At 43.4% G+C, this 22,041-nt stretch overlaps 1 long non-coding RNA gene across 1 annotated transcript in view; it reads right to left on the reverse strand.

Moving 5' to 3' along the window:
- The window catches only part of LOC139746662 (uncharacterized), a 78,132-nt gene that overhangs the window by 50,489 nt on the left and 5,602 nt on the right, over window positions 1-22,041 (reverse strand). Inside the window, exon 2 of the long non-coding RNA XR_011712187.1 lies at window positions 8,206-8,308. This is a non-coding gene — a long non-coding RNA (uncharacterized lncRNA). The remainder of the gene's footprint in view (window positions 1-8,205; window positions 8,309-22,041) is intronic.

A 22,041-nucleotide genomic window follows, 5' to 3' on the forward strand; every position in this document is an offset into this window, starting at 1 on the left:
TATATATATATATATATATATATATATATATATATATCAAAGCTCATTTTTGGAAATATGAAAGGTGCCACACTTTCCAAAATATTTGTCAATTCTCTCTCTCTCTCTCTCTCTCTCTCTCTCTCTCTCTCTCTCTCTCTCTCTCTCTCAACACACACACACACACACACACACACACACACACACTAACCGCCCGCCATCAGGGGGAGGCAGCCACCTGTTGCCTCTCTAATGGCCTTCCGAGAGAGAGAGAGAGAGAGAGAGAGAGAGAGAGAGAGAGAGAGAGAGAGAGAGAGAGAGAAACTTAGAATGCACGTAAAGACAGTACACAAACCTCAAGTGTCATCAGTACACTCGGGCATTACCTCCCTGTGTGTCACTGGTGTAGTGGGGGGTTGGACCACACAGCACAGCAGCCAAGGTGGATTAGCAGCTCACAATCCTTAATGGCCCAATCACAGGAAGTCTCTATGTATCACTACCCTAATGTAGTTACAACGGGGGGGGGGGGGGGGGCGCTCGTTTGTAGGGTCTGGATGTTCCCTAAGGTCTGTTTAGTTAGAGGAGGTGTCTGAAAACGAGGATAGTTTACTACAGGGCTGTTAGGTAATTAGGATAGGGGGAAGGGAGGGAGGGATGTGATGATTAAGGATTTGTGAAGTGATTTTGAAGATGGTCTGGAGTTACGTGCTGGGTTGTTTACAAATGGGGATGGGCACCTATGAAGTGAAGTAATCGATGACAGAGAGTCTCTCTCTCTCTCTCTCTCTCTCTCTCTCTCTCTCTCTCTCTCTCTCTCCACACACACACACACACTCCCCAGGACCTAATAACACTACACAATACGGCCACAAAGAGATGTTTCTTACAAGCCATTAAAGCTCAGCTGTCCAGGATAATGTCCGCTGTGTTCTTTCCTTTGTTTAGTCTAATGAAACTTAAAAGGGAGTTGTTGTTTTTCCCTTACAATAACGATGGTCTTAAGCTGATGAAAAAATAAAAAATTTATGTTACGTTTATTATTTTTTTTTTCTCCCCAGTTAACCATTTTCTTCCCATTACTGAACCTGCTATCCTGAAATCATTTCAGGCCGACGATATAGTGAATGTTTCAGTAATTCTGAAGTTTCTGTATCGGTCCAGTTCCGGTCATTTTAAAAACTACAAAATCTTTGTAATTCTTTAAAATATGAGTTCCAGTATTTTCCAACTCTATCGCTGTTATTTTAGCAAATATATTTTTTTTTCTTTCAGATATCCGTTGATTTCACGAAGGATACTTGAAGTTCAAAGTAACTCAACATAACTGTCATTATTAACTAAACTTTCCGAAGATAATTCATTATACTTTGCCGTTTTTAATGTTTCAAAATTTATATACTTTCAGTGTCTCTAAACTATCGATACTTTTCTAGCATAGTACTTCCCTTCCTAGTGGTTCTTTGAACTATATATTTTGTACAGTTTCCTGTACAATGAATATATGCATAGTTACATATTCTTAGTACATAACTACCTTCACTTGTGCAGTCTTGTTAATTTCATTATTTTACTTGGGAAAAAAACTATTGCTACTTATGCCAAAGTTTCGCAAATTTGAGTGAATTATATATACTTATATATACTTTTTTTTTTTCCAAAAGAAGGAACAGAGAAGGGGGCCAGGTGAGGATATTCCCTCAAAGGCCCAGTCCTCTGTTCTTAACGCTACCTCGCTAACGCGGGAAATGGCGAATAGTTTGAAAGAATACTTTTTTGAGGCGGAGGGGTGGGGGGGAGGATAGTGTGGGGTAGGAGGAATAAGAAAGATGTTTCTAATCATTACCTTTGAACATTTGTGATCCCGTGTATAATTTCTCATTTAGGCAAAATCAATGTGACCAGAATTAATATATTTCAGCGAGTCTGAGTCTGATCCCAGAATATCAAATGATACTAAACTTCCACATTTACGTAGAGAAATGTTATCTATATACAGACGGACGGACGGACGGACGGATAGATGGACAGACGGACGGACGGACGGACGAACGGACAGATGGACGGACGGACGGACGGATGGACGGACGGACGGACGGACAGATGGACGGACGGACGGACGGATGGACAGACGGACGGACGGATGCCGACAGTATGGACACAGACTCCACCATGTCTCCAGCCCACTCCAGGCAGTAATCCCCCTCGGTGAAATCCCGTAACAGGATTTATGGTCCCTGAATCTATTGGGGGAAAAGCCCTCAACGGGATTTCGCGCGTCGTTAATCCACACATAAGGAAATGAAAAGAAAGGTGTGTGTGTGTGTGTGTGTGTGTGTGTGTGTGTGTGTGTTTGTGTGTGTGTGTGTGTTTGTGTGTGTGTGTGTGTGTTTGTGTGTGTGTGTTTGTGTGTGTGTGGTTAACGACAGTGGTGTTTTATCTGGAGGACATATCTATTTTATTCTTATTATCATTATCATCATCATTACTATCATTATCATTATCATCATTACTATGATCATCACCATCATCATTACTATCATCATCATTATTACTATCATTATCATCATTATTACTATCATTATCATCATCATTACTATCATTATCATCATTATTACTATCATTGTCATTAAAGTTTGTGGTCATGTTGTTGTTTTGTTGTTCTTGTTGTTGTTGTTCTTAGTAGTAACGGTATTTTCCACACATCCTACATTATCCCTCTCTCTCTCTCTCTCTCTCTCTCTCTCTCTCTCTCTCTCTCTCTCTCTCTCTCTCTATCTATCTATCTATCTATCTATCTATCTCTCTCTCTCTCTCTTCTCCTACACCCATATCACCACAGTACATATACACACACACACACACACGACACCCCCTACACCTATTCCCCTATCATCAAACGTTTCCCTTCCTTGCTAATTCTCCATTCTTTTTTATTTCTTTATTTCCCTCCCCCCCCACCCCCCACCTCCCCTCCTTAATCCCTGCACATCATCCAACTTTGGTATTGTCAAACATCTCGCGTCTTATCGCCCAACTTCTCTCGTGTTATCTAGGGTAATCATCAAAGTTTTTTTCCGTATTCAAACTTTCCTGTCCTCTCTCTCTCCTCTTTCTCTTCTTCTCTTCTCTCTCTCTCCTCTTATATTTTATATATAAAATATATTATATATATATATATATATATATATATTTTTTTTTTTGCTTTGTCGCTGTCTCCCGCGTTTGCGAGGTAGCGCAAGGAAACAGCGAAAGAAAAGGGCCCCAAAACCCACCCCCATACACTGTATATACTACGCCCAACACACGCAAATATACTTTACCTCCCACAGCTTCCATGGTTTACCCCAGACGTTTTCACTTGCCCTGTTTCAACCCACTGACAGAACGTCAACCCCGTATACCACATCGCTCCAATTCACTCTTTTCCTTGCCCTCCTTTCACCCCCCTGCATGTTCATTTCCCCCCGGGCCCCCCCCCCCCAAACCCCCCCACACCCCCCAAAACCCCTTCTTCCACCCATCTTTCCACCCTCCAATTTGGTCCCCCTCTTCTCTCGTTCCCCCCATCCTCTGCACTTATTCCTCTTGGTCAAATCTTTCCTCACTCTTTCTCTCCATGTGCCCAAACCATTTCAAAACACCCTCTTCTGCTCTCTCAACCACGCTCTTTTTATTTCCACACATCTCTCTTACCCTTACGTTACTTACTCGATCAAACCACCTCACACCACACATTGTCCTCAAACATCTCATTTCCAGCGCATCCATCCTCCTGCGCACCACTCTATCCATAGCCCACGCCTCGCAACCATACAACATTGTTGGAACCACTATTCCTTCAAACATACCCATTTTTGCTTTCCGAGATAATGTTCTCGACTTCCACACATTCTTCAAGGCTCCCAGAATTTTCGCCCCCTCCCCCACCCTATGATCCACTTCCGCTTCCATGGTTCCATCCGCTGCCAGATCCACTCCCAGATATCTAAAACACCTCACTTCCTCCAGTTTTTCTCCATTCAAACTCACCTCCCAATTGACTTGACCCTCAACCCTACTGTACCTAATAACCTTGCTCTTATTCACATTAACTCTTAACTTTCTTCTTTCACACACTTTACCAAACTCAGTCACCAGCTTCTGCAGTTTCTCACATGAATCAGCCACCAGCGCTGTATCATCAGCGAACAACAACTGACTCACTTCCCAAGCTCTCTCATCCCCAACAGACTTCATACTTGCCCCTCTTTCCAAAACTCTTGCATTTATCTCCCTAACAACCCCATCCATAAACATATATAATTTAGTCTAAAGTCTTGATCAGTTCTGGTATCTCCCACTTTTCCTTCATAAGGATCATAACGTGACGTCATGAACTATACACAACGAAGTGGTTAACCTCAAAAGATTTACTAACCTTTAGGTTAGGTTGCTTCCGATGATGCCATAGTGAGAGAGAGAGAGAGAGAGAGAGAGAGAGAGAGAGAGAGAGAGAGAGAGAGAGAGAGAGAGAGAGAGAGAGAGAGTGTGTGGGGGGAGGGTGGACAACCGCAAGCCATTCTCAGCCCTTTAACAATGCTCGTCTCTATAAAGCTTTTGAGCACGATGGTACGACCCTTAAGGCGAGATGGCCTGGCTGACCTTTGACCTAAATCCGTAGATGGACACGACATAAAGCAAGACAATCATCAAACCCAAGGGTCGTACCATCGAGCTCAAGGGTCGTACCGCCTCTTAAAGGGTCGTAACGCCTCTTAAAGGGTCGTACCGTCGCCCTCAAGGATCGTACGTCGCGCGCGGGGTTAGTTTACACCCTAAGTCGTATCTTCTAACACCTTAAAACTGATACAGTCACCTATGACCTTCCTCACACGACGCAAACACAGACCTACATACTACACCACTACCCACGGACGGGGTCACCTAAACAATCCTAACAACCCAATGACGTGGTTACGCCTCGTAAACTACCTCGACATTTTCTCCTACAGGAGAGAAAACATGTACGAATGCTTCATCTATCACACAAAAGCCATATCATTCTTAAAGGACCCCGACTTTCCCCAAGACTTTTAAGAAGATATATTGCCAGCATTACTCTCTCTCTCTCTCTCTCTCTCTCTCTCTCTCTCTCTCTCTCTCTCTCTCTCTCTCTCTCTCTCTCTCTCTCTCTCTCAGTTCCCCCGCTTCCCTCCCACTATGGGGTTCCTTACCCCCCCCCCCTTCCTCCCCTCTTTCCATCATCCAATGACTGAAGAACTCGTCAAGTCTCTACCGAGAAACTAGACTGAACCAGGCTAACACGCTCTGACCCTCACCTCGCCCATCTAATGACCTTCTGACCTCTGACCTTACATGACCTAACCTCGAGAAAGACGTCCTCCGACGTCACGACCTCGACCCCGAACTACCAGGCGTTAATGACTGCCAGGGTGCATTCATGAGCCGCTCTACTGACGCCTCCCTTGACCTGACCTGTGATGGCCTGACCTGACCTGGGATGACCTGACCTGACCTGGGATGACGTGACCCGACAAACCAACTGAACCAACACACGTAATGAAGTCACTATCCAAAACTTCAGACTAGACTGGTGAGAACTCAGAAATTTTCCCTAATACAAATAAGACCGATTTATATACCCACTAACGCCATCCAATGTTTATTCCTTGACCTTTCAGCAAGCAAACAGGCGTGGCTGACCTGTTCCCATCTGTGGACCTGGGACTATACATCTGACTACCTTGGGCGTACGGCCTTTAAAGGGTCAGGTCAAAGGTCAGGCCAACACACACACACACACACATTCGTGGGTCGTAACGTCGTGTTCAAAAAGTCGGTCCGTCGTGTTCTCAGCCGTCGTGCCGTCGTACTCAAGGCTCGCTGAGACGTGCTCAACGACCGTTCCGTCGCGTTCAAGGGTCGTACCAACGCGCAAACAGGTCGTGCTATCCCAGCTAAGACCAGATGATGGTCGTACCACCCGAGCTCGAGGGTCGTGCCCTCGCGCAGCGTGAGATAACCCCAGAAAACAATGGTGGCAGTCGTACTCGTATTGTGGAATGAGGCATACATTATCCAGGCTACGGTAATGCAGGAAAACCCAGAGAGCCTAGTTTACGACCGCTTGGCCTCGCACTGTGCCGTAGTTTACAACGGCAGAGGTTTACCTTGTCTGGTTCATGATGGGAAAAGTTTACCTGGCCTGAAAACCAGAGACCTGAAAACCCAAGGTTTTGTTTCCCCGAGTGGTTTGTGGTGATGTGGGTTTATAATACGGTCTGGTTTATAAAGTGATGGGTTTATCGCAAGACTTTCCTAAACCTTTTTCTGTTATCTGGCCTTCCCATGTACTGTCCTCCAGCAGATAACATCGTCATAGACCATCAGGTCTTCTGTTATCTGGCCTTCCCATGTACTGTCCACCAGGACATAACATCGTCATAGACCATCAGGTCTTCTGTTATCTGGCCTTCCCATGTACTGTCCTCCAGCAGATAACCTGGTCATAGACCATCAGGTCTTCTGTTATCTGGCCTTCCCATGTACTGTCCACCAGGACATAACATCGTCATAGACCATCAGGTCTTCTGTTATCTGGCCTTCCCATGTACTGTCCACCAGGACATAACATCGTCATAGACCATCAGGTCTTCTGTTATCTGGCCTTCCCATGTACTGTCCTCCAGCAGATAACCTGGTCATAGACCATCAGGTCTTGTGTTATCTGGCCTTCCCATGTACTGTCCTCCAGCAGATAACCTGGTCATAGACCATCAGGTCTTCTGTTATCTGGCCTTCCCATGTACACCCACCAACTCCGCTCCTGCCCCTAACCCCAGCACAACAAGTCCATCAACCACACCCCCATCTATCCTCCAACACTCGCCTATCCATCCCTTGCCACCGACCAATCTATCCTCCGTCCACCATACGACCCCCTCCTCCTCCTCCTCCTCCTCCTCCAGACATCTCGTCTCCGCCTACATCGCCGTCTGCTGCCACCCCTCCCTCCCTCCCTTGCCACACCCTCCTCCATCTTTCCTACACACTCTCTCCCCCGTCCCTCCCTCCCTCCCTCCATCCATCCTCCACCACGGGGACCTCATTCCCACCCCCGGCTCCTGTTGCCATGGTATCCTCGAGTCTTGCCCCTTCCCACCCCTCACTCCAAGCCTCTCTCTCTCTCTCTCTCTCTCTCTCTCTCTCTCTCTCTCTCTCTCTCTCTCTCTCTCTCTCTGTGCCCCTGCTCCTCTCTCACTCTTACTTAAGATATGCTTCGTCTCTGTATCATCTCTCCATTTTCTCTTCTCTCTCTCTCTCTCTCTCCCTTTTCTATACCTGCTCCCTCTCTCGTCCTCCCTCCCTCCACCTCCCTCCCACCCAAAACTTTCCTTGTTATTCCACTACAATGTCCTACTTTTACCATTCAACATTTCTCTCTCTCTCTCTCTCTCTCTCTCTCTCTCTCTCTCTCTCTCTCTCTCTCTCTCTCTCTCTCTCTCGTTTTTCCTTGCATAACACGACGGCGTTGCGAGTATCCCAGTTGACCAGACTTGACGCATTTACCATCAGCTGTTCCCTGTAGCTGAGAATGGCTAAAGTTGATTAAAGTATCGACTGTTGGGCCGCGGGGGGGGGGGGGGGGGGGGAATAGAGAGAGAGAGAGAGAGCACTTACAACCCATCCCTCCCCTCCCCTCCCCTCCCGGTTCCGAGGTATGCAGGGAATGGTGGACAATTTTCAACTATATTTACTGCATTCTCTCTCCTGAGGGGATGTGTGGTGGCTGGGTGTGTGTGTGTGTGTGTGTGTGTGTGTGTGTGTGTTGGCTGGTTGTGTGTGCGCGAGTGTGTGTGGTGGCTGGGTGTGTGTGTGTGTGTGTGTGTGTGTGTGTGTGTTAGCTGGGTGTGTGTGCGTGAGTGTGTGCAGTGGGTGTGTGTGTGTGTGTGTGTGTGTGTGTGTGTGTGTGTACAACCTCCTCCTCCACCACCTCCACCACAACAACTCAAAACAACATAAACCACCTCCCCCACCACCACCCGTCTCCTCCCCCTGTTGACGTATTGGATCTACCGGGGTGATGGGGGGAGTAGGGAGATGGGGGAGGAACAGAGGAGGGGAGAGGGGAGTGTAGTGAGGGGAGGTGGGGGTGTTGGAGGGGGGGATACGAGGGGTGAGAAAGAGTGGGGGGAGGGGGTGCGGAGGAAGCAGCCTCGTTACCTGTTGATCACAACTCGCTGGGAAGAGAGGCAGTTAGTGTGTTGTTATTCTTGTTGTTCGTTTCCCTGGCCGCTCTGCTGCAGGCAGACACACAGCGGCGCCCCTGGAAGGCAGAAGAAAGATAAGATAAGATAAGGAATACTTCAGAATGGTCGGGTTTATCTACCTCTTCTGTTTCCTGAGGCTAGCTGGAGGAGCAACAGAGGGTGTTAACGGTGGGTGCCCCTGTATCCCACCTGTTGTGTGTTCTGTTGTTGTTCATGGTTACGTTCTGGTTATCTAAACCTTGACTGTGTGGCTTCCGCATACCACCCTACGACCTTTGGAGGCGTGTGTGAGACGGAGTTAACGCCAAGTCATAACTAACGACTGAAAAATCTTGAACGACCACTCCAGGTGTTAAGGGTAGTTACTGGACTACATCTACACTCACATGGCCAGATAACCACTCAAACGACCGGGATACAACGTAACGATAATTCGCTTGTACTACATACATTACATAAAGTCTTGCCCTCTCACATGACATAATAGTATTAAACACTACTTACAATTTTCTCAATACTGAATTCTCTCTCTCTCTCTCTCTCTCTCTCTCTCTCTCTCTCTCTCTCTCTCTCTCTCTCTCTCTCTCTCTCTCTCAGCTCTGATAAACACGACATCTTGTAATGAAACTTGTCACTGACACGCAGTGCCTTAAGCATTAATCTTATTTGAATTCTATGGGATATATACTTACATAATTCCTAACTTTACAACTGAATTGAGAATATATATATATATATATATATATATATATATATATATATATATATATATATATATATATATATATATATATATATATATTTCCTTTCCTACTTGTTCTCCTTGGTACAATGTTGGTGTGTAGTTTGAGAAGAGATCCACTCTACTTCCCTTGATTCATTGCGATTTTCTCCTGTAATCTTGGGAGGCGATGTTAATTACATCTCTCTGAATCATTAACATTCTTCTCTAATTTCAGTAGCGATTTTAATCACTATCTTGGATCACTAAGGTTTTCCACTTTAAGTTTATCAGCGATTTTAATTTCTTTCCTAAGACCAATGGTTTTTTTTCTCTCTCTCTCTCCTCGCAGCTCTAGAAGCGAAGTTATTACGTTCTTTCCTTAGACCAATATGATATTTTTTCCCTAAGCTAGAAAATGAAAAAAAAAAATATCCTATTTTTAAAACCGAAACCTAATAGAATCCTGTTCGTTTTCTTCTTCCCAAACTTTACAATGGAGCCGAGGGAAAGAAAAAAAAAACGCAGCGATACCTTGGACTGGACACAATCAACTCCCTCCTTTGGTATTCAATCTCATACGCCTCCAATTAAGTTTATGTTTACCTTCCTGAAAGACAAGAAAGACACATCGTAAGCCGGGTTATTGGCCCAGAATACCGTGTGTTTCTGATGCCGGGTTAGTGGCTAAGGATAATCCTGTTTTAACTGCATTATCCCCAGGCCTCCACAGAAATTACTTTATCTCGTGCTTAAGAAAAATCCTTTTGTTCTAAGGAAACTATATATATATATATATATATATATATATATATATATATATATATATATATATATATATATATATATATATATATATTCCTATGAGTTCACGAGGAAATGAAACACGATAAGTTCCCAAGTGCACTTTCGTGTAATAATCACATCATCAGAGGAGATACAAGAAATATTACAGTCAACTGATATACAGTTGCCTAATGATGTGGATGGAGTGGTGGAGAATGATGGAGAAGGAGGAGTGGTGGTGGAGGTTGTACTGGTTGTGGGTGTGGGACAGAGACCCAGTGGTAATGGAAGGGTAACCGAAGGGAGGGAGGGAGACGACTGGTGGAAGGGTAGCGAGGAGACTGTTGTTGGAAGGGGATGGAAGGACAGGCGCCCAGCTTGGGGAGGAGAGAGGGGGGGTTCCCCACATTAAAGGCAGAGACCCAGGAGAGGCGGGTTAACAGGAAGGTTTGGAGGCACGCATCTCAGGCGCCCCCGGGACTGACGCTCAAGCCCCTGGGTGGTGGAGGAGGAGGAGGAGGACTGGCCTCTACAGGAGGGATTGGAGGCCAGTGGAGAAGGCTTTGTGGGAGAGTGGAGGAAGGGTTTGGAGGTAAGAGGAAAGATCTTGGAGGGAGAGAGAGAGAGAGAGAGAGAGAGAGAGAGAGAGAGAGAGAGAGAGAGAGAGAGAGAGAGAGAAGGAAGGAATTGCAGGCAAGAAGAAGGATTTGACGGCAATAAATAAAGGGGTTTGGAGACCAAAGAAGACCTGCTTGTTTCTCCCTCACATTAACCCACGATCTCGATGTGGTCTATAGTCCCTGATTCGAGTTATATATATATATATATATATATATATATATATATATATATATATATATATATATATATATATATATATATATAAATGAAGCTCAGGGGCTATTATTAGCTGTAGAGGCAAGCTAACGGTTGTCTGGTAACTATGAGAATCATCAGGGAAAATATATACCTGTGTGTGTGTGTGTGTGTCTGTCTGTCTGTTTGGTGTAGGGAAGTGAAGGTCGAACAATGGAACTATCTCATTTTTGGGGTGGCAATGGGAGGGTTAGGGAAACAATACCTTGCCTGCTGGGGGGGGGGGGGGGACGAAAATGAAAGAGCTATTGAAAGTCTGATAAAGGAAGAAAAAAAAAGAGAGGGAGTCCAACACGAGAGAGAGAGAGAGAGAGAGAGAGAGAGAGAGAGAGAGAGAGAGAGAGAGAGAGAGAGAGAGAGAGAGAGGCCAGGGGAAAGACTGGAACTCACAAGTGAAGTGTAGAAAACTGGCGACAGGGAAGGATATTTCCAGTGGAGGAGCGTGTGGTCTGGGATGGTGGGGCAGGACGTGGAAAAGAACATACTGGAAAAGTTAGATCTAGTGCGGTGCTGGTGGAACAGGGGAAGGTGGGAAGGGTGAGACGGCGATGGAAAAGTGGGGGGTAGGAGTAGGACTGGGCATGTGGGAGTTGAGAGGGAGTTGGGAGTAGAGGAGAAAGATGGGATTATGGTTGTCGACTGCTAATACTCTCCTGATCTAACATTTGTTTGATTGAATAATCCCAACAGAAAATTGAGAAAAAATAAGATAATTCAATCTGCACTCAAAGCAAAAATTACAAAGAATAAAAAAAGGTAATTCAATCAGCAGTAAGCCAGAAAATAAGTGAATATCTCCTTCACACTTACATAAGAAGGAGGAATCGAAGATAATGACCTTATATGTTGGCTCCGGGGATCTCCCAGGTCACCAGCGAGACGGCGATGACAATGCTATCCCACACCCCCGGGAGAGAGAAGAGAGAGAGAGAGAGAGAGAGAGAGAGAGAGAGAGAGAACTGGTGCCTGAGTGACTTGAGCCGAACAATACGGTCGTTAGCGACGCACGAAGGCGATTGACCCACGCCTCTACAGACCCTGGCGATACACGGGGAAGGTAGCTGGCTCAGATAATGACACACCACACACACACACACACACACACAGTAACAGAGCTCAGGACCACTCACGTCCTCGTAGCAATGGTCGTTCCCACATAGACCGTGAAGGCAAATGTGCCCCATGCATACACTGAACCTGCCAGTCCCATATTGACGCTCCGGGATGTGTAGATCTCCACCAGTAGTGCAGGGAACCAGCGACCTGCTAGTCTGATCCATCGCAAATCCAAAATCCAGATGAAGGGAGAGAGACCCCCCCCCTAGGAGTCAGGTCAAAGGTCAGGCCATCCAAACCAAAGGTCGCACCGATAGACTCAACAGATGAAATTCCTGTACAGTTTATTTAGCTAACGACCTATGTTGACCTGGTGTTGACCTTACAGGACCTTACGTTGACGGTGCTGGGCATATAGTGACCACCCATACATGACCTTTACTGACCTAGATGATGCAGTCCTACGAGGGGAAGTGAAAGTGGTTGCTAGGTGTGAACTGGAGAAGAAACTAGAATATGAAACTGTGATTAAGTGAAACTGAGTGCGAGAGGTGAAACTTAGGAATTAGAAATTCGACCACAAGAAAGCTTTACATCGTTACTGAGGACGTGTATTGAAACTGGGAGGAAAACGAAAGTAGAACCTAAAAACAAAGGTGTGAAACTGGGGGTACGTGTGACGAAACTAGACGTACCCATGAAATTCGGGGTGACAAGAATGAAACATATGGTTGTGGGTAAGAAACAAAAAAAAAAATACATATTCGAAGAGTACATATGGAACGTATTGGAGGCACGGCCGTCAAAGCACTCAACACTTTATCATCTTCCCGGAGAAGACGTACACGCGACGGAAGCTGTTATGGTCTTATCATAACCTTTATCTCCCTGATTACATGACATGATAAGGATGATATCATCCGTTACGTCGGCTGCCGGCGCGCGCGCCAAAGCTGCGCTTGTGTGTGGAGTGGGCGGGCGGGATGGGATGGGAGGGTGTGATTTCCGCTAGCTGGTGGCTTGGTAGCTCTCCTCACACACATACGTTACTGGCCAAGCACTCATTCCGTAGGTATGGTGTTGGGCGGGCGGTGTGATCAATACCTGTGGTGGAGTGGGTGGGTGGGAGGGAGGAGAGGAGAACCCAGGGCACTGTCGTCAGTCGAATGGGCGAACATGACCCTTCCCGAGAGAGAGAGAGAGAGAGAGAGAGAGAGAGAGAGAGAGAGAGAGAGAGAGAGAGAGAATTGCATTATAGATAATCCTTCCGATACATTTCATTTACGTTTTCTGAAACATTCCTTAGTTTCATGTATATATATATATATATATATATATATATATATATATATATATACACTGTTCAAGTTGCAAGAATACCTTTACATATCTGGTTTTCCTCCACAGTATATGTTCGCTTCTTTATCATCTTATTTCCCTTCTTTTCCTTCTTCTTCTGTTTAATAATATTACATCTACGGTCAATATCCATGTTCTCGTCTTCACCATCATCATCATCATCATCAGTAATCAACAAACCACAGTAATCAACACCATTGTTCGGCCAGACCTTGGACTCCCCGATCCTCAAGGGTCAGGTCAAAGGTCACGTCTTCATACCCAAGGCTCGTAACCCACCAAACTCCCCCTTCCCCCACGTTCGAGGTGGTGTACCCCGATCCCTTCCCTCCCCGCTCTACCTCCCCGACTTCTTAATGTTGGGAATATCTCTACCTAATCAAGTCGTTCCATTGCCGAGCCAATCTTAGACTCCGCCGCCCGACCGCCCACCCGACCGCCCGACCGACCGACCGACCCCCACCCCCCACCCCACCTCCCTTTAGTCCCCCCCCCCGTCCATATTTGCCTTTCCATCGCAATCCACTTTCTGCTGATGGCCTGGCCCGATATCCACCATTCCACCTTCCTCACCCCCACCCCACGCGTGTACCTCTCCTAAGACTCATCTCTTCCCATTCGCTTCTTGTTAACCTGTCATCTTAAACCCCCCACCCCCACCCCCCCACTCTCTCTCTCTCTCTCTCTCTCTCTCTCTCTCTCTCTCTCTCTCTCTCTCTCTCTCGAGTGCAGAACTCCCTCCCCAGCGAGCTAAAACTGGTAATTAAACAAGACATTATTGTACAGCTACCTCATCATACAACACAAATAGGCTATTACACACACACACACACACACACACACGTACATGTGTTTAAGTATAATCACCTTTGTGTAATGAACAATTTGTGCTATACGGGGAGGGAGTCCTACATTCTTGAGACACCATCTGCTGAACTGTCTCTGTTACCATAAACCTTTTCAGAACGTTTTATGCCGAGCACATTTATAATTTCATCACTTCATTTACTGTGTGTCTGTGTGATTACTATTTGTGTGTTACAGGAAGAGAGCTTTACACCCGTGTTGCCCCGTCTTTCTTAACCTTGTAAGTGTATATATATATATATATATATATATATATATATATATATATATATATATATATATATATATATATATATGTAACCATGTCTTTACTCCTAATATGTATGTTTCCACACACATACATCCCCATAGCTTGTGTGTGTGTGTGTGTGTGTGTGTGTGTGTGTCTGTGTGTGTGTGTGTATGTATGTGTGTGTGTGTTTGTGTATATGCGTGCTAAAACGTATAAGTTCATCTTCCACAGAGATACGTCAACAAGAGTTTCCACTGGATCATTATATACAACGTTATCTTAAACTGATGAGAGAGAAGGTCCAACTCCTTCATGTGACACGCAATATCAGTTCCACTAACATACTCACATTATCATATACAGATATTAAGATATAGTATTTAAATATGTGCCATTCTCTCTACATTTAGAGGCATCAATAAAAAAAAAAATATCCTTGTGTCTCTTCTTCAAACCATGAACAAAATATCAGATCTTTATTTTATGTAATATTCACAAAATATCGCTGGGTAGTAATATTCTAGCCTTCTTCACCGACCGATTTCAAAATCATCGACGAACGAAATATACTGGATTTCCTCTCCCCACCCCTCCCCCCCCACAACCCCCTCCCCATACAAGTGTATCTACACCCACCTCCGTGACGTCACTACAGCTTTTTAAATACACGCCATCTTTCCGCGCCACCTTCAACTATTCATACATAACTCCCCGAGCCTTCCACTGCCAAAGAACTGGCTAGAAGGTTTTCAACCTCCTACTGTGAAGAGAAATTTACTATGAAAAGTTTTTCCCATGTGTATGACGTCCTCCACTGGAGCGACCGGGGGGCCCCTACACACTGTGGGAGGGGGAGGGAGGGGGTGGATTATACACGCTGAATGGCCCATGAATATCAAATGAATAATGTAGAATGGGTATTCCAACCCCCCCCCCCCCGCGTATATATATATATACTGTGGGCATATCTACAGACGATAACACCTTGATGGTCACGAGGTATATGGCCTCTCTCTCTCTCTCTCTCTCTCTCTCTCTCTCTCTCTCTCTCTCCGTCTGTCCCATTCATATATGAAGATAGTTTGGCTGAATTCCTTCCAGCATCCTCACAATATATATATATATATATATATATATATATATATATATATATATATATATATATATATATATAAAAACCTTTTTCTAACCTTAATATTTTGGCAGTCTTTAACCCTTAAGTTCTGTGGTACGACCATTCGTCACGAAATTACGACTCCTGGGCATGACGGTACGATTACTGAGCACGACGGTACGACCCTTGAATTCGACGGTACAACCCTTGTGTTAGGCGGTACGACCCTTGAATAAACGGTACGGCCTTCGAGCACGACTTTACGACCCTTGAACAAGGGTGTACAGCGTTCAAGCAGGTCAGCCATTCATTGCCGAACCCAAGGGCAGTACCATCGTGCTCAAGGGTCGTACCCGTCATGTTCAAGGACACGTCGTACCCCCGTGGGCAGAAGCCGTGCCGCCAGGCCCCAGGGTTCGAGACACCTGAAGCACCACAATATAGAGTAAAATATAGCCCGGGCCACAGTGCAGCGGAAAGAGAATATAAGATAGCGTTTCCATTACACCTGAGCTGCATAAACACGGAGAGGAAGAATGGAAAAGACCGGGGGAAAATTGTGTCCACGATTGTCTCAACTGTGTGTGTGTGTGTGTGTGTGTGTGTGTGTGTGTGTGTGTGTGTGTGTGTGTGTGTTACCGGGAGAGAGTTCTTCACTCATGTTGCTACGAACTACACACGACTTCGAAACATATACGATAGATACACACAAAAATATCTCATTAAAATACAAACTGCGTATGTATCACCAGGACACACCACCACCACCAGGACACACCACAACCACACCAGGACACACCATCACCATCCAGGACACACCACAACCATCACCAGGACACACCATCACCATCACCAGGACACACCATCACCATCACTCACTCCCCATTACCAGCAACGTCTCATTACCGCCCAGCTCCCACCCCTACCCCAGCCTGTCACAGACACCCCCCCCCCCCCCCTCCAGCACCCCAGAGGATGAAGGAAGCAGTGTGATAGCTCCTTCATGCGTGAAGGATCCTTCAGTAAGTTCTCCTCAAAATCCTGACAACACTATTGCTTCCTCAGGTCCCCCCACACCAGAAGCGACACTCGTTCATTTTGACTTCCCAGCCCAACCTTACCTCAAGATTCTGTTTCCACTTTCTTTTTCTCTTTTTTTTTCGTCAGTTTTTGTTATCATTCATGACACGGAAATCTTGAAAAAAAAAAAAAGGTGTTTTTCCTGGGAAATTCTTTCTCATCTGAGAGGCAAGTTAATGGTGGGACATCTTTCTCACTTGGGAGTGAGAATAAAACATCACCAGAGCAAGGTATTCATAAATAAATATACAGAAATAAAATACATAAAATATGCATGAGGAGAAAAAAAACCTTAATGACAGTCTTCCATCATGGTCATTTTTGAAAAATAAAACCAGAATAATTCTCACCAATACTATGACCTTTCATTTCTACTTGTATTCCTTACCTCAAACATTATGATGAAGGCAACGTAATATGTTCAACCTGAATTTCACATGATACATATGTATCATGTGATACATATGTATTACATGATACACACATGTATATGTAATTATAATTTTCCTTTACCAGACCAAGGCCATCACAGAGCGTCTGTAAATTTCAGTGGCGTTGGGAGGCTTAATGAAGGATGGAAAAGCTTTGGAATACAGTACAAAACTGTTTTTAATTCGTAATAACACCATTTCATTTCCCTTGTGTTATCTCTCTTCTCCTCCTGGGATATTTCATCTTACTGTTCCTTCCCTATTCCCAGAGCGACTGCTTTCTCTTTTTCCCCTCTTCATCTTCTCTTCGTCCTCTACGTCTTCCTCCTCCTCCTCCTCCCCTTGTTCTTCCTCTCCTCCTTCCGCTTCCTTTTTTATCCTCCTCCTCCTCCTCCTCTTCCTCATCCTCTCCTATTTACTCTGATCCCTCCTCCTCCTCCTTCTCCGCCTCCACAGAGGTCTCTGATCCCTCAAGGTATAAAAAAGATCAAAACACTACACTCCCCACCCCACCCCACCCTCACATTCAAGGACATTTGGCTCAAACAAATGGAACTGAAGACAGAGAGAGATGATAAGGGCACGCCACTCCGGTCTTACCTGTCATTATGGTTGGAATTCCTAAGAATAACCATGGCAAAGTATTACCCAGCTCTAGATAACACTTCAATGCGCACAAACAACACACACACACACACACACACACACACACACACACACACACACACACACACATACACACACACATAACGAAGTATATTAATGTAGACGGGTATGTCAGAGAGACAGACAGAAAAACAAAGATTCATACACTAATCATCATACCATTAAAAATATCAAATTCATCTCTTTTTTTCTCTTATATTTCGTCATACATATTTCCTGTACAGTTTATATATATATATATATATATATATATATATATATACATAATACTAACACAGGGTAGTGGAGGCTGTGAGATTATTATAAAGAATTGCCAGACAATACGAACTCGACAAAATGCATATTTATGAATGTGTGTGTGTGTGTGTGTGAGAGAGAGAGAGAGAGAGAGAGAGAGAGAGAGAGAGAGAGAGAGAGAGAGAGAGAGAGAGAGAGAGGTGTGGGGGGCACGTCGAGATAAGGGTTAAGCCACCAGTATCCTGTTATTTGTTTACCAAGAGGAGGAAAGGAGGGGGAGGGGGGGGAGGGAGGAAGATGAGGAGGAAGAGAAGGAGGGTGAAGAGGAGGAGGAGGAGGAGGAGGAGGAGGAGGAGGAGGAGGAGAAGGATATGGGAGAAGCATTGTTCAAAGAGACATCACAGTGATGTATATGATGTTCCTAATTTTGTTTCAGCATGGGCTTACATACGCTAAGGCACAAATAAACAAAATAAATGAAGAATGAGCTAAATACATAGATACTTCGAGAAAGTAAATAAATTCAACAATCATATGAAAAAATATCATATACTCTCAAAAATAATCCACATTTATAAGAGAATAATCCTCTACCACCACATAATAATAATAATAATAATAATAATAATAATAATAATAATAATAATAATAATAACTGGGCATCTGTATCTAAAACTCACATAATGACACACGAGACTTACAACTTGCCACACGAAAAAAATTTCATTACAAAATAAACACTGACATAATCATACATATCTGTACCTACCACAGTAATGTCTGCGCACTTGGAAAGTCAATACAACTACTCACATAATTATTTCTATCTGGACTTACAATCCAAATTCCATCATCACAACACAGACTCGCAGGACTTACAACCCAGATTACATTATCACAACAGACTCTCTTGACTTAACAACTCAAATTACATAAGCACAGTGCAGACACACTGGACATAGCAAACCAAATTACATTAGAACATAACTCCCCGGACTTAACAACCCGAATTACATTATCACAACATAAAGTCTCGAGACTTACCAACCCACAATTTACTACATCAACACAGAGATTATATACGGAGAATTAAGCTTATAAAAACTCTACTTTCATGTCTGTAATCTCGTACAGTATATAGATATAATATTATATGCAACTTCGGATGAAGATAAAAACTATTCATATATATATATATATATATATATATATATATATATATATATATATATATATATATATATATATATAATTATATATATATATATAATTTATATATATATATATATATATATATATATATATATATATATATATATGTCAATGAAAATTCTTATAAAAGGTTTGAATATAAGAAACTGAGTCTTGCTTCAGAATAACTAACAAACATCAGGAATCGGTGGGAGAGAGAGAGAGAGAGAGAGAGAGAGAGAGAGAGAGAGAGAGAGAGAGAGAGAGAGAGAGAGAGAGGTGGGCTGCTACTGAAGGGGGCCACCCACTTCCTGGTTTCATTCGCTTCCTTTCAAGATCTGATCAGTTAACTTTGTAAGTTAATTACCTGACTGGGAGAACAACGGACAAAAGTCCAGTGTATATATATATATATATATATATATATATATATATATATATATATATATATATATATATATATATATATATAACATAATCCTGCCACAGACACCCAGGAATACTATACATATCTCTCACGTAAACATATATACATCATCCAGCCCAACGTAAGTATGGACACCATCCCCTACCCCCACCCGGCACGTACCTACCACCACAGTAACAAGAGCCCAAGGACACTGTAGCGAGGACACTGTAGCGAGGACACTGTAGCGAGGACACTGTAGCGAGAACACTGTAGCGAGGACACTGTAGCGAGAACACTGTAGCGAGAACACTGTAGCGAGAACACTGTAGCGAGAATACTATGGCGAGGCCACAAGAATTACCACACCGCTACTTAACCTAACTCACACCAAACAACCTTATTGGAAACAACTTCATCGTGGTTCGCTATAAGCGATGGTTCAGTTGTTGGGAACCTTTACGATGTAGTTCTGGAAATGTCTGGGGTGAGTGTGGCGGAAATTTCTGTGGTACTGGAAATGTCTAAGCCAAGCTGGACTCTTTATTATGGAATGTTCCAGGTCTTTCTACAATGTAATGCCGTTTGAGGAATGCCATAATGTGTAAGTCGTATAATAATATCTAACTTGTTTTCTATATTTGGAGTTGGAAATCGTACAGCACCTATGTCTACAAGAAAATAACCAACCTAACTACATATATAGCTAAGAATAATTCGAAATACTAGCAGAGTGAGAAATATATATATATATATATATATATATATATATATATATATATATATATATATATATATATATTCCTAAGAGTCCACGGTAAAATGAAACGTGTTTCATTTTTCTTGTGAACTCATAGGAATATACTTGATCGCGCGCAAAATTGTGATCCTTTCCAATATATATATATATATATATATATATATATATATATATATATATATATATATATATATATATATATATTTTTTTTTTTTTTTTTTTTTCTTTTTTTTTTTTTTATACTTTGTCGCTGTCTCCCGCGTTTGCGAGGTAGCGCAAGGAAACAGACGAAAGAAATGGCCCAACCCCCCCCCATACACATGTATATACATACGTCCACACACGCAAATATACGTACCTACACAGCTTTCCATGGTTTACCCCAGACGCTTCACATGCCTTGATTCAATCCACTGACAGCACGTCAACCCCGGTATACCACATCGCTCCAATTCACTCTATTCCTTGCCCTCCTTTCACCCTCCTGCATGTTCAGGCCCCGATCACACAAAATCTATATAATATATATATATATATATATATATATATATATATATATATATATATATATATATATATATATATATATATATTCAAAATGTAGAGGTTTTCCTGCCGTAAGGCACAACAATGCGTAATTCCACATATGCTCTTAATTAAAGTTGTAATGTGGTGGGAACATGAGTGTTATCAAATTTACATTTTTACTGTGGTTATGTATTCTCAGCCACACTTGCATATTCCCCTCGTCTTATAATCTTTCAGCCACGTCTATATATATATATATATATATATATATATATATATATATATATATATATATATATATATATATATATATATATATATATATAAACCATTAATTTACCAGCCAATATTTTTCTCTCTCTCTCTCTCTCTCTCTCTCTCTCTCTCTCTCTCTCTCTCTCTCTCTCTCTCTCTCTCTCTCCCCCTGGTGCCAGATATAACCAGAATCAATCATCAAACATGAACATGACATTCTCAGCCATCACAGCTGGTCCTGATCGAGCCACCTGCCCACGATAAGGACACTAGTTAATTTACCTCTCCATGAATTCGCCAGCCCCGCCCACAGCCAGCCTTGCCTCCTGTTTTTCGTTCCTGGAACACCTGTTGGCCTCCTCCTCCTCCTCCTCCTCTGTTGGCCTTGGATACCGTTCTCCCGTTTGTCTCTGGTTCGCTCAGGGACCTGTTAACGGTTGTACCTGTGTGTGTGTGTGTGTGTGTGTGTGTGTGTGTGTGTGTGTGTGTGTGTGTGTGTGTGTGTGTGTGTGTGTGTGTGTGTGCCGCATTTATACACCAGTTATAATAAACATTGTCAAAACTTCTTCCTTAAGTCATACAACATCTTACTGTGACTCACTGTAAAGGTTATGTTTTCAAAACTCCGTTCCATAACTGTAAACATAAATCAGTTATCAAAACTAAAAGTCGACAATAAATATAAACAAACGAAGACTGGACGTCTGTCTGTCTGTCTGTATGTATGTCTGAATGTATGTCTCTGTATGTATGTACGTATGTATGTATGTATGTATGTATGTATGTATGTATGTATGCATGTATGTATGTATGTATGTAGTAGGATTTAAAGGCGATGAACGGTGAAAGGTGAACAGCTGGAGTGTGCACATTGCGCCATTTTTTACAAAGTACTGAAATTGGGCTGCAACTGAAGGGAGCCCCCCCCCCCCCCCAATCTATTTATAGCCGGCCATCAGCTGTCAATACCAATTTCTCGGAGAGTTATCACTCGCTATTTATCGCTCACCATGTTGTCAAATTGACCAACAATACACGCAAGCACACACACACACACACACACACACACACACACACCTTAAAACGTGTGTTGTTTTTTTTCTCCTTTTTTTGTCCATTTGCTCATGCACATCTAGTTAGATAAACACCGGGTGATTATACCTTACAATAAACCAACAGTAATCATACACGAAAAGGTCTAAAGAGTTATACACCCGCTGTGAT

This window comes from Panulirus ornatus, chromosome 5 (genome assembly GCF_036320965.1).
Source record: "Panulirus ornatus isolate Po-2019 chromosome 5, ASM3632096v1, whole genome shotgun sequence".
Classification (NCBI taxonomy): domain Eukaryota; kingdom Metazoa; phylum Arthropoda; class Malacostraca; order Decapoda; family Palinuridae; genus Panulirus; species Panulirus ornatus.